The sequence below is a fragment of the Ciconia boyciana genome, chromosome 20 (genome assembly GCF_034638445.1).
Source record: "Ciconia boyciana chromosome 20, ASM3463844v1, whole genome shotgun sequence".
NCBI lineage: Eukaryota > Metazoa > Chordata > Aves > Ciconiiformes > Ciconiidae > Ciconia > Ciconia boyciana.
The window spans coordinates 5,224,115-5,237,933 of record NC_132953.1 but is presented as its reverse complement, the minus strand read 5'-3'; the positions used below and the strand labels follow the sequence as shown (position 1 = coordinate 5,237,933).

At 48.8% G+C, this 13,819-nt stretch overlaps 1 long non-coding RNA gene across 1 annotated transcript; it reads left to right on the top strand.

The window, feature by feature from the left end:
- The first annotated feature begins 2,215 nt into the window (after window positions 1-2,215).
- On the top strand, window positions 2,216-6,445 carry LOC140661763 (uncharacterized). Its single transcript, XR_012045869.1, has 3 exons — window positions 2,216-3,005; window positions 3,124-3,630; window positions 5,663-6,445. It is a non-coding gene; the product is annotated as an uncharacterized lncRNA (long non-coding RNA).
- Window positions 6,446-13,819: the final 7,374 nt, after the last annotated feature.

The window sequence follows — 13,819 nt, the reverse complement described above, 5'->3', positions numbered from 1 at the left end:
CCCCCCGCTCCCCACATCCTGGGATGGGCTGCAGGTGTCTGGGCAAGACGGGAGCCCCAGGCGGATGTTGTGTGTCCAGAACAGTTTTGCTGGGCGTTACACTGAAGTCAAGGTCATTGCAGCTGTGATCCCCCAAGAGGGTCAGGGAGCAGAACAAGGTCCTCTGCAGAGTGACATGCTGGGGTCAGCGGGGGTTCGGCAGGATGCATGGGGAAAGGCGTGCAGGAGCAACACCAGAAGGCTCAGAGCTCTCAGCTCAGGCTTTGTGAGGCAGTTGTGCTTGTTTGATTTCCTTTTTTACCTCCTCCTTCCCCCACAGCGCTTTTTCTCCCTTCTCCAACGGAGTTACTGCAGCTGGATCACAGCAGGCAGTTTTCATTCCCTGTTAATGAGAAACTCCTGCACTTTGTCCCTTGAAACGGAGCCATATTTGCCACGTGATTGTGGGGAAGGGCTTCAGCTAAGGTTACGGTGAGAAAGAGAGGCAAAGGGATAAGCTAGCTCCCTTTGTACGTGTGGTTCCTATACCAGGGGCTGAGCTGGGTGGTGGGAAGGCACCAGCTGAAAGCCAGTTGCTGGGGGAATCAAAGCCTGTCTGGTCTCACCCTGCTGACCCCGTGCTGCCTCAACGGGCTGTCTGGATCTCTTCATACCAGGGACTGGGAGTTCATCCCCCTACACTTCCCACCTCCCCCATCTCCATCCTCAGCTGTGATTAGCACGCAAGAGGCTACATGCACGTACCAGCCTCCACACTCCCGTAACCGTGAATCATAAACCAGTGGGATGGTTTCCTGGAGCTGGGGAACAGGGATCATTCCTCATCTCCTGCTACCGCTGGCCTGGCCTCTTCCTGCAGGAGCAGCTTTTGGTCAGGACCAGGGAACCAGCACTGGCTGGCTGGGGCAGACCTTCCAGCTGGTCCCTGGGGCAGCTAGCGGCAGTGTCACTGAGAAGGAAGGGGAGGTTTCTTTTCCACAGCCCGGGCTTTGCTGCCAATGGTGCCACAAACCTGCTTGGCATCACTGCGAGCGCAGCTTTCCCCGCTAATCCAGCCCCCTGTTGCAAAAGTGTTTTCTGAACATGCTTGCAGGGAGCGGGGCCCCTCTGTGCACCCCGGCAGGGTACAGCATGTGCTTCGTGAGTTTCTGCTCTCCTTCCTCAGCTCTGAACAGGCAGAGCACAAATTGTCAGGCTCTGTCTCCCTCCTGCTGTGGTTAGTGCCTCTTATCTCAAGCAAAAGGTATCTCTTTTCTGACTAATACAGACAAGAGTGCCCTGACCCTTTTGTGGCTCCATCCCAGTCGGGGATTCTTGTTCTCTTGCAATCCTGCCCCAAGAGCTGTGCAGGGAATATAATGTGATTTCTCCTGCAGCGCTAAGAGCCGCTCAATTAATTCTGGGCTGCAGACTTCCTTGCAGCAGTGCCCCACGAACAGCGTGATGTATTCTCTCAGGCCTGGCGTGCTCGGTGACTCGCAGGCTGCCCAGCCTGGAAGTGGTTGGCAGGGCAGCTGCAAGCAGGACCATCTTGTTTTGTCCTTAGCCAAGCTCTGAGCTTCATGTCACAGTGCGCTGGGCAAACAAAGGAGACTTCCCAGTCTTCCCAGCGGTAGCTCTGCCTTACTCCAGGTCTCGTGCCCCCTTTCTGTTTTCTTTCACGCTTCTCTGCTTCCGTGAAGTACTGTCTAATAGGCTGGGCTCTGGTTTTCATCCGTAGCATGACTGAAAGACACATCACGAACTCCAGAGTAACAGCTTGAGCCAAACCTCTTTGGACTTTGGGGTATTTGAAATTCAGAGCCCAGTTCTTTCATGAGGGAGGGTTGGGAGCTCTGGGATTTGGGAACAGGTAGCTTCTCAAAAGATGCTGTTGATTTCTCCCACATGCCACAGAAAGGGAAGGCAGAAGCATCTTGCCTTTGATGCACTGGAGGGAAGAAAAAATTTCCCAGCTCTGAAGGTTTCTCGGCTTTTGCATTCCTGCTTTCCCCACCTCCTTAATGGGAGGACGAATGGGGGGAGGCAAAGCAACAGGAAACTCTCAGGCAGCTGTGATTTTTCACCAGAATCCGAGAAACTGTCTGGGCTCGGCAGCTGCACTTAGAGCTGGGTCATTAAAATGACACAGCAGTTTGGCTGGGCTGTAGGGAAGGAGAGCTTCCCAGCATGGGGGGGCCTCTCAGAGCTGGGGTGGGGGAAGTCCCTTCTCTGAAATAACTACAGGAGAGAGAAAACCAGAAAAGGACCTTAGAAAGACCTCCTAGGGAGATGGAAAATATTCCTCTAAAGTCCTGGTACTGTGCCCAGCTGGTGAGGTGCCATGGCTTTTAGCTACCAGTCTGGGAGCAGGATGGTGGGGGGTGTAAAGGGTTACCTGGAAGAGTTAGGTTTCCTTTCCTGGCCTTGTGCTTCTCACGCTTTATCAGTCCCCCAGCAGTGCTGGAATGGAGGCCAGGCGAGGAAGAGATTTTTTTTTTTTTTTTTTTTTTTGTTCCATCCCCTAAATGCCACATCAGCAGCAAGCTGCAAGCTGCAGGATGACCTCAATGAGGAACAGATTGTCCCTTGGCCTGCCTCCATCTCACTGCCTGCAGGGACATCAGGCAGGAGGACCTTGAGCTAGGAAGATAGAGACGAGGGAGGGTGGACTGTTTCCAGGAGCCAAAGCAGCAGCGGGGTTTGAGAGCTGCAGAAGGGACTGCAGGAACTGGCACAGGGGGGATTTCTTTCCATCATCTCTAGTTTGATGACTTGTTGGCAGCACCTAGCAAAGATTTACAACAAGCGTCAGTCAAGAGCTGTGATCAATTGGTGAAGCTAGCACCACGACCTGGACTTGAACCAGCTCTACTCCTCCCCTGAAGCCCACAGCATGGGGTGACTGCCACTGGCTTCACTTCAGAAAGTTGGGGGGAGGTGACACCCCTCCTGGGCACCGGCAGGCCCGTCACCACAGCCCTGCTGCACAGGAGCTTGCAGCCTTCCCTGGGGAGGAAGGAAAGGTAATGTTCATCTTCATCTGCCTTCCCAGGCGGACATGGAGCCCCCCCTCGCCCCTGTGTAATGTAGAGCAGCCTCTGCATTGCTCTAACTTATGCTTAACTGCCCTGTTGTCCCCAGACTCAGAGGTGACCAGTGTGGCTCCAGGAGGGAGGCATGGCAGCCCTATCCTTTGCCATGCTGGGCTGGAAGCAGGGTGGCTGCAGAGCCTTTTCACCACGAGCAGCACAGGCTGTGCAGGCAGATGTCGTCACCCAAAGGAGATCCCCACCCTTTTAAAGGTGACAGATATCACGGCCAGACTCCTTGTGTGGCCAAGGTCCTCTGTTCCCTTTCTGGACTACATGCCTCACCTCCGAGTTCAAGAGGTGCCTGTATAAGCTGTGCTACTCTGGCTCCCTGAGCCAGCCACCACCCCAGGTCCTTCACAGGAATAGACTCCTGGCTTGGACCTTGTAACTAGTCCACTCTAGATTCATCAAGCCTGGCTTTCGAGTTTTGGGTTAGTTTCTTGACAGACTACCAAGTTTCTCTGCTTTAACGTTATCTCGTTAAGTCTATCTCCCCAGATTGGATAATAATTTCGTCACTTACTACATTTATTGCAGCAAGACCCGGGCTTCTCAGGTAAGTGCCAGGATCTCACTGGTCAGGTGCTGTCAACAGGCAGCAGAAAGACAGAGCCTCAACCTCAGAAGTACTCAACCATGAGTAAAATCTTGTTTGTCCTTCTTCAAATGTCATTGCAACCCCATCTTCTACCCTGCTATAACGAGTGATGTTCCCTATCCTAAATCAGTCCCCATCATTTTTCAAAGCATGCTAGGTTATCATAGGCTTTTTCGTGTCTGCACACATGGTGCACGATGCACTGAGGTGCCTTCACCGTGTTTCAGGCTGGTCTGGACAGCACTCATCCTTCTGTAGCCACAGGAAAAGTTTTAGTGACAGTACAGAGTGAGTGTTTGTGGCTTTGGGGCTTTTGTTTGTTGATTGTATCACCACGATTATTTCAGCATCTGTATTCAATACTGATTGCAACCACCTCAGCAAAAGAACAGGATGAGAAACAGCCTGGTTGTGAATCTCCACTAAGTCCCAGGGCTGGATCCAGCTTGCATTTGCACTATGTGAAATCCCCAGAGCCAGGTCCTGGCCCCTGTGCTCACAGGGGTTAGCACTGTCCCTCACATCTGATTTCAGGGTAGGACTAGTTGCAGAGGCAAAATCCTTCTCAGTGTAAAATTATACAAATCTAGCACAGAAGGATAACTCTAGTGACCTGTATGATTTACTCCCTTATGATAGACTGTAGCTGAGGTTTATTGCTGTTTTCAAATAATTGGAAGGGTTACCGACAGCCAAAGGAAAGCAGGAGGCGTTGATGTGCCGCTGTGGGAACCAGGGCTCTCAGGAGTTCATTCTGGATTTGGTGTGTAACTTCTAGCTGTTAGTCACCAGACCTATTTTCTAATTTCTAGCTCATTCGTTAATTCTAAGTGTCACATCTCATTCCTTCCAGCTTGGGCTAAGTCAGGCTTGAATTTCGGTGATGCTGAATGTCTGCCTACCTCCTCTAACGAGCTCTGTGAGGTTTTGCTGGAGGCACCTTAAAACAGAGGTGTGGTACAGACAGCTCTGGTAAGGATGGCTTGTTCGGTCATCCCCAGCTGTTTAACCCAGTCGCAAGCCAGTCCCCATGGTTAGACCCCCCCACGGCTTTGATGAGAAGAACATAACATGATAGCTTACAAGACTATTTCCAATGAGCTTTAAGATCACATAAGATTAGGTGACACAAAATGCAATGCATCTGTCCGTAGATGAAGTGAATAGACATTTTGGTTAACTCAGGGCTTTTTTTTTTAAAGCTGTTTGATTCAGTGGGGCCGTCAGTCCAACAGACTGCCTAATTTTGCATTACTGTTCCAGGAAAGCATAGGAAACATTTCCAGCTAAATCTGCAAGAAAAATATTTGCATTTCCCTCCAGGCTGATTTCTAACCTAGATTGTTGGGGTTGGGAGTTTTGGGGGAGGGGGTTGCTGCTTTTCAGTAAGTTTCCACAAAATAGATTTTTCCTTTACTCTGGAAAAATGAAATTCAAACCATTGCAGATGCTCAAATGCCAAATGACTTTCAAGCACGAGAGAATTTTGAAATCATAAGTATAAAACATATGGTACTTTGCTTTGGGATAGGATTGGAAGGGAAAAGCTCAATTGTAAAGCTGAGCTGAGGACATTTTATTATTCAGAATGAAAAGAAAGGGCTTTCTTTTAGCTAAAGGAAGACAGAATTTTGAGCAGATCAGACTATTTTCTGAAATTGATTTTTTCCCAAAGACAAGCAACAGCCTTATTAATTATTTGTATTGTGGTCATATTAGATCAATTATTAAATCACTTAAGTGAAAACCAAAAGATCCTTAGGCATTTGTTCTATTTGCAAGTGGATGAAAATGGAAACTACCAACGAGATTTTTCCAGTTTAAGAGAAAAATATTAAACACTGTCTCCCTCTGCAAACACAGAAGATTTGGGACAGTTCTGCCTTTAAACATGGGAAGCAAAGGGAGAAGGAGGGGTTCATTGCTCATAGCTGAAGTGGAAAAAATCCCCAAATACTTCATTTTCCTTTTGTTGCTTCACTGTATACAGGAAAGTTTGAAATGGAATGAGCCTCCCTGGGGAAGAAATTTCAGACAGGACTGTGCTGGCTGCCTCTGTTCTTGTCCCCTTGTCTGTAGGGGAGCAGGACCCGTCTGGAGGTTAGGGGAGAGGGGGAAGCCACTAATCACCCAACAGCTCGTCCTTCCCGCTACACTAATGGCTCCGGAGTGTTGGCCCCAGCGCTGCTGGCACTGTGCACCCAGCATCACCGCACCCTGCAAAGCATGGCTAAAATGTGCCTAACCTTTTGCTTCGGGCTTACGTTGATTCCGATCTCCCTTAAATGCTTTGAGAGTTGACCCTCAACGTGGGTCTGACTCTCCCAGATCGCATTCCTGTGTCAGGTCCAACGGAGTCGGATGAGTGCGTTCAGCCGTGCAGGGGATTATGCTCATTCCCACAAACTCCTGCTTAACTGAGTATCCCCCAAAGCTCCAGGACCTTGGACTGCAAGACTCTGGGGTTCCCCTGAGCAGCGCTGTCATTATCTTCACTACGTTACATTTACCCCATGCAAACGTCCCCATTTTGCTTTCTTGCCATTCACGTAACGTGGGTCAGAAGCGACTGTGATTCAGCGTCGTACTCAAAGAGCAGCAGCTTTCCTGACCCCTTCTGCAACTGGAGATTGCCCTGAAACGCAGCACCTAATTAACCTTGTTTTATTCTTTTGTAGCTGCAGCTGTTTTTATTGCTCGTAAACCTATCCTGGTCCCTCTCTTCAGCTATTCTCATCTTCTGTGGGCCATGATTCTTTTTGAAATGTCCATTTTATAAATCACTTTAATTAGTTTTATATCATTCTGTTATATTTATTTCACTTGATTTAGGTTTCAGATTGCTTCCATTACATCTTATGTATTGCTTTGATTTTATTTATGGTGTTTCTAGTGTATTTGCATTGCTTTCCTTAGATGGATATCATTTTGGCTGGATTTACAGTGTATTTCTTCAGTTAGATTTATATCACTTAAATTAGATTTATATCCCTTTAGAATGTGAGGGCTTCACTTAGATTTATAATCTCTCTTTTACTAGGCTTGTCTTGCATAGGAGATTCACATCCTTTTTGTGTTAAAGGGTATTGCTTAATTCAACGCTGATGTTGCTTTATCTAGACTTTGGTCACCCTCCCAATTAGATAGATGAAGCAAGAACTCACCACCTGTCGTGTGTCCCCCCCCCCCAATTTCCACTGGGATAATTCCAGCATAAACTGTGCTGATTTAAATAAACCTCTTCCAAGTCAGCACCAGTGGGAATGTAGTGGAGATCATCTAACTGGATTCTTCAGAATACCCACTGGGAGTCCAGGTAGTGCGACACCACTTTTATTCCTTTCTTTCCTGTACACTAAATACCACACCATCATAGGGAAGCTGAGCATGCTCTCCCAGCATGGCAGGGGGCCAGGACTGTACTCTCCCAGGACGCAAGACTCTGGGATCAGTGTCCAGTTGGGTGACATAGCCTCCAAACTGGGTTTTCCCTGTCCAAGCAAGTGCCCTAAGCATGAAGCAACTGGGTGTTGAGGGAGCAGTAGCATTTCCTTCTCCACTTTCCTTTTTCCAGGAAAATACTCAAATATCTTAAGGAGAGCTCAGAGATGGCAATCCCAGGCATGGTAGCATCTCCCTCCTCAGCATTTCCTTCTTAGGCATGTCCCCATGACCATAACTGTGCAAAGGAAGCAGGCACCTATGCCCTGTTCATGGCAAGGCCATGCCCCCTCACTCTGTGTTTTGAGCTGAGGTCTTGCAGGACATGAAATTCCAGTGCAAGGCCTGTCCCTCGACACCCTGGCCGAGACCACAGCAGGAGGAGAGCAGCAGTGCTCTGAAAAGCCACTCTTCCAGTTAACAGCCACAGAGGACCTGGCTTTGTATTTCCTGCCCAGCTCTGATCACATAAGCGTAAGACATCAGCTAGAAGGGATCTAAATCCCCATGCTTCAGGGCGAAAGCTAATCTCTGATTGAAACGGGTCAGTAGATGTCCCTGAGGGCTGTTATTTCAGATGTTCACAGCAGGATATTTGGTTGCTTTCCCAGAAACATGTGATTCGGGGCTCTGTCGGGGGGTAGGACAGCGGGCCAAGTGGTCCACTGCCCCCAGACCTTACCCAGTTTTATCTCTAAACCCACTAAGGGCCTGAGCTGATGGACTTTCATTTCTATTAAGATCTTCAGCCATCAGCACTCAGTTTGGCAGGGGTGGCTGCACTCACTCAGAGGTCTCACGCAGACAAAACCAACCTCCTGAATCTATTCTTTCCCAAAACACAACATGACACTGGAGCTTACTGTATGTCCAGGGATATTAAAAGCTTACGAGACATGCCACTCGTACAGCTGTAGCGTTAGGGTACTTGGGGCTTGGCTATGTGAGATACCTGCCAACAAAAGAACAGCCTGTCAGCAGTGCAGAGGGTTGCACATCCTCCCACATCCCTGGAAACGGCAGGAAGGTTTTCCCTTCTGCTCACTGTGGTTACTGCAGGGCAGCTTTCATGGGACAGTTTCAGAAGACCTTTGCAGTGGGTTTGAACAGGATTCCTGTATTTGTGTGGCATTTAGGAGCCTATGTCAAACAGGCCAAGAGCTGGGTTCAGGAAAGGAAAAGAAAAAAGTTTTTCACCTACCAATGCCTTTGTCCTGCCCTGTCTTTGTCTCTCTCTCTGACCCTCCTCCCCCTCTTTGTGTTTATTCCCTCTGTGAACAAGACAAACCCTATGAGGCATGAAGCAGTGAGGGAGGCGAGGAATGTGTTACAGAAAGCCTGTTGTTTGATAGTTGGATCCAGATGTTAAGGGAAGGAGCAGAGTTGTGTGAGTGGGACAGAAAAAGGCCGGAGCAGGAGAAAGGAAGGGGCACCCAGCCTGCTCTGCTATTTAGACCAGTTAAACATAAAAGGGGTGTGAATTTGACTCTTCAGGTACAACTTCTCTTCTGCCCCCAGCAGAGGACAGAAGCTGGACCAAAAGGGAAGCCTGCCCAAATCTTCAGCGTAAAAGAAGGGCTGACCCGAAAAAACTACTAAATCCTACTCTCCAATTCTAGTGTGATATATTTTGGCCCACACCAAGAGGCATCTTTTGCAGAAGGTGCCCACAGCCAGTGCTTAGTCATGAACCTGCTTCACAAAAGCAGCTATTACTTATGCAAGGAGCTGTAGGACAGTGCTGGCCACAAGGAATATTTTCCAAGCATTTCCTAGTAGCTCCTAAATCTACACCATCAGTGTGAACTCTGAAGTCTCTTCTTCAGACAGACCAGACTTTTCCACATGATCCTTCCAGCGCTCATGCCCTTCCTTAAAGAATGGCAGCCCAGACCTTGACTACTGTTAGTCGATGGTCCCCACTGGCTCCCATGGTTCAGGATTTCTCTCTTAGGGCCTCAGGTCCCCTGTGAGGGATCCTCATCTGTGTTGCTTGTGGTGTGGCTTCAAGGGTGTTATTTTTGTGGCATTTCCATATTCCACGCTAGCTGTGAACCAGGTCACATGGACCACGGCAGGAGCAGGCTTATGCTCTTGAGTCTCTTCCTACGAATTTACCCAGGAGAAAAGGGGCAGAACCCCGCCTGCACACACCAAGAACACTCCAGCTACTCTCCTCCCCTCTTCTTCTGCCTTTCTTATCCTCCCTGCAGCTGCATCCAGCCTCTGCATAAATGAGCATGGTATCTCAATTAATGTGCATCTAATCAGGACATTGGCATCTCTGGAGGAGAGTCTGCATCGGCCTTAGAGGTTGAGCACTCGGTTAACCTCCCAGTGCACTGCAACTAGGGTCTGTTTGTTTAATTATACCCAGGCTGCTGTACTCCTCAACCTTTTAATTGCCTGGGACAGAGAATAGGGTGGTAAACAGGTCAGAGATAGAAGATGCTGGGCATTGTTTTAAGACAGTAAAGCTGTTTTTATACACCATTCAGAAGCTTGTTTTATGTAATTGCCAAGAAAAGGAGGGCATTCAGGAGGGGCAGCAGGGAACACTCAAAAGGGATGCCGAATAGTTTTTAATTAATGAAAAATGACTTAAAGCCTGATTCCCTTCTGTAACAGTGAGATCTCTACTGAACAGCACAAAACAAATCCTTTCCCAGAGCTTCAGATCAAGCCACAGGTCCTCTGTAGTAATATTCCTGGTAATAGCTGGGATTTAGTCAACAAGTTGGGGGACTGGGAGAGTAAAAAAAAAAAAATCTGATTAACTCTCCCAGAGCTCTATTAGTACTGTGGTGCTGTGAACAATAGGAAAAAGCTGTTTTTTATGTGTTCAGATCCCCAAGTAGTTGCCCTGATTGAGTCCTTCAGAAAGCACTGATGATTCTTTCATGTAGCTTTAAAAGTAGAGTTTGGCGTGAAAATGAAAGATGGAAGATTAAAGAGATCAAGACAGAACATTTGGGTCCCTGACCTCAGTTACATCAACTTTAGCTGAAATTAACACTAGGTGTAAATAAGATGAGAAACTCAGGGACTGAACAGGCAGCAAAAGCTTGTTCTTGGTTGATTTTCATTTTGAAGACTTAGATTTCCAAGGCTCTTCTGGACAACTGCTGAGTGAGTTTTCAGGGCACAACCAAAAGTATGGTTTTCCTTCCCCTTGCCTTTGCATTAGTGCCCTGAAGTCTCTCTGTGCAACCAGTTAGCCAAGCTGCTGGAAGGAGAAGTCTGCCCGGCCCTCAGTATGTGCACACAGAGCTCTCCACAGTCCAGCAAGGGAAATAAACCTGATGAGGCCAGCGCAGGGGACAGAAGGCCTTGGTAAACCACAGGCAAGCTGCCTGGCAAAGGCTGGGAGAGAGGATGGCTCTCGGGATCTGCTAGCTGGATTAGCAGTCTGATCAGGGCACAAGGCCTGAGGCTGTGGTGACAGGATGCTTCCTGGGGTTCTGCTCAGCTCTGCAGCTTCCGAGATGAGCTAGCTGTGCAGTGTTTTCCCTGCTGAAAGTGCTGCAGAAAGGACCTGCAGAGCTGAGAGTGTGCTGTGAGTAGCTCCCAGAGAAATGCATTGCCCCAGGAGCATGGGGAAGCCTTCTCAAGCCCCTGTGCTACCCCTGCCCAAAAGCACATCCTGCTTCCCAGCTTCAGCAGGGTCAGGACCTTGCATCTTCCTATTGCGGTTTGTGGGCAATCCTGGTCTGTTATAAGTAAGCATAATCTAGTCTTAAACTTCTCACATTGACAAAACAGGTGTGTGCACCAGCTTTGATGCTTGCTCCATCCACCTCCTCTGTGCCTTAACCAAGCAATGGCAAGGGTGTTGTGTACAGTTCATTAGACACAGCCCAATATATCACCTTGACAGAAATATGGCTTGACATCGGTGCTTTGTTTGAGCTCTGGCTTGGAAAAGACTTAGTGTCAGGGCCCTGAGCATGCCAGTGGGCACTAATTGCCCTAACGAGCCTCACCCGGGCCTCAGCCCACACACTCTTCCCACTGGCCCCACAGCTCCATTTAAGCCCAGGCCCATCAGCCCCCCCCCTGAGCTGGCTGTGTGGAGCACCCAGAGGGGGGCAGCCCCACTAGAGAAGATGAGCAGAGGGGGACAAGGCTGCATCTTTGCCAACGCAGGCACGGTCCTGGGCAGGGTGAGCAGAGTAGGCTTAGTGGGGATAACTGGTTCAGCCAACAGTCCAATGAGCACCAGGTAAGTGTGAGATGATAAGCCAGGTCCAGGGTCATGCTGAGGAGACAAGTCAAGCTGAAGAGGTCCTACCTGCAGTGGAGCTCAGGGAAGGGCTGGGGACCAGGGTCTTTGAAAGGAGCAGTAGAGCCAGGGCAGAGGGGGCGTGGGGGGAGAGCTGAGGCTGGACATTTAAGGCTTGTTGTTGCTCTTATGGCCCTGGCAGTTAGGTATGGAACAGACCTTCTGAGGGTGCCCTGCCTGGATGTGTGCCTTCCCTGACAGCTGGGGCTTCCTAGCTGCTTCATGGCTTCTGCACTGAATTTCTCTTCAACAGAGTGCATGATGCTGGAGGCAAAGGCAACTTAAAATGGCAAACGAGAAGCCATTTTTGAAGAAGCAGAGACAATCTGGGGGACCTAGAGCTTCTTGGGAACCACAGTGGTTGTTGATTCACCAGTCTGAGGGGAACCACGCTGGCAGGGATAAAGCTTGTTTCTGAAACAGTAGGGTTGTGTGGGACTAAGATCAGCTGAAATCTGGAAGAGGTGTGGTGCTGCACCTGCATGGAAGTCCCCTGCAGCCCTCCAATCACCCGACACAGGCAGGGCTCACTTTCTCCCTGCCGCTCTGTGGCAGAGGATGGGACGTGTATCTCCTGCCCCTCCAAAGGTGAGGGATGCAGAGGAGTTGCTGGCAGCGGAGCAGTTCTCAGCAAGCAGCTCTTCCCCACTGCCCAGCCTCGCACAGCCCAGCTCCCCAAGTTACTAAGATTGTTTCTTAGAATAAGCAGCTCATTCACAACAAACGTCCTCACTCTTTGATGTATTGGTGCTTCTGTTGTTGTGGTGTTTTAAATACTTTGGTTTCATGCTCATAATAAGAAAACTGGCCGCAGAGCCTTACTGTAAGTTGATGAGAAAGTAGCAGTAATTATTGCTCTCTCCTCCATGGGAGAGTAAACTTCAGATGCTAATGGCCTCTAGAATATTGACTGATTACTCACATTGGGGTGAAACAGCAAGGGGAAAAGGCCTTCATTCTCTTTGGTCTTAAATGCTCCTGTGTTCAGGGGGTTGGGCAGGAAGCATCCTAGACTGCATAAGAGATAGTTGCAGCAGTCTGATTTTGGACTAAGGGGAAAGGATTTATTTTTTTTGGGGGGGGAGGAAGGGACAGGGCAGCTGTTTTCCTGGAATGGATGAAGAGAGAGGATGATGCAGGTATTTATGCATCATCCAGCATGACAGCACGCATGCAACAGCACGTGGGTGGTAAGTGGTGAAGACAGGGTGGCTGCAAACATTTTTGTTTCCCTGATAAATTTGCACGCAGGGAAGGCAGGGCTCTTGCAGGCAGTTTACCCACAGAGCTTTGTGTGGGATGCTATAGGACTTCTCACGCTCTCTGCTTCTATTTTTCCCTTGGCTGCTAAGGCTCCAAGCTTTTACAGCAAGGGCTGTCTTTGAGTCCAGGTCTTTGTGGGCATTGATCCCTTCCTGGTTTTCCAAGGTGCTGATGTACTGAGCTTCTGTAAATGAATTTTTGAGGTGAGGAAGAGGGAATGAAGATTTGTAGCTTGGCCAAATATTAGTGGTTTTCCCCAGGGATGACAAAGGATGCATCTAAGGCACCAAGGCAAACCCATGTCAGATTGTAATCCCCTGCTCCCACGCACTGCCCTGCTGGAACTTCACAACAAAGCACAGTGGAGAGTGTTTTCTTTTAACAGCATATTTTTTTTCCTTAACCTTGTCCTCAAACATGGCTGAGGTATTTTGATGGAAGTTTCTTCCCAGTAAAAAGACTGCAGCATGCACACATACCAGAAACTCTTGGCCCAGACCATTAACATTCAGTAAAACTAAATGCAACTTAGCAACTGATCCCGCAATGGGAACGTTGAACTGTAAGGCATGTTTTACCTTTCCTGCGGTTCAGAAAAGAGATTACATGTATCAAGAGCTGTCCCATATTAGCAAACAGCAAAGGTAGAAGAGGCTGATTGACACCAGTAAGGAATCGGCTTAGCCATTCACACCTGTCCCAAAGCCGTACTTACTTTTCTCCGGCTACCCTTAATGGCCAGTAATTTCCACCCACCACTAACCTGTTCTAGAGTGTCTCTTGCTGGGATGCTGACCAGCAGTGTCCGTCCCTTTCGCTCGTCAGCTTTCAGTCTCTTTCAAATCTCAGCAAAGTTCTCTCCTCTGCGCCCTGGTTACTTTTCTGTTACCTGCTATTACAGAGCTACTTGCTCTTTGAATCCCCTCCCCACCCTCCAGTATTTCTTGTCTGTGTGTCCATTCATTTCGGGACTGGGATCAAATCTACTGTTCCCAGGTCAGATTCAATGTTCAGTTGTGCCCTGCTCAAATCACAATCTGCAGGACTACAGCATTCCTGGCAAGGTGCTGAGCCTCAGAAAGAGCTCTCTGAGACAGCCTGCTTTCTGATTTCCTTTGCTCTAGGAGGTACCAGGAGAAAAATGATACCACTTACTCCAAG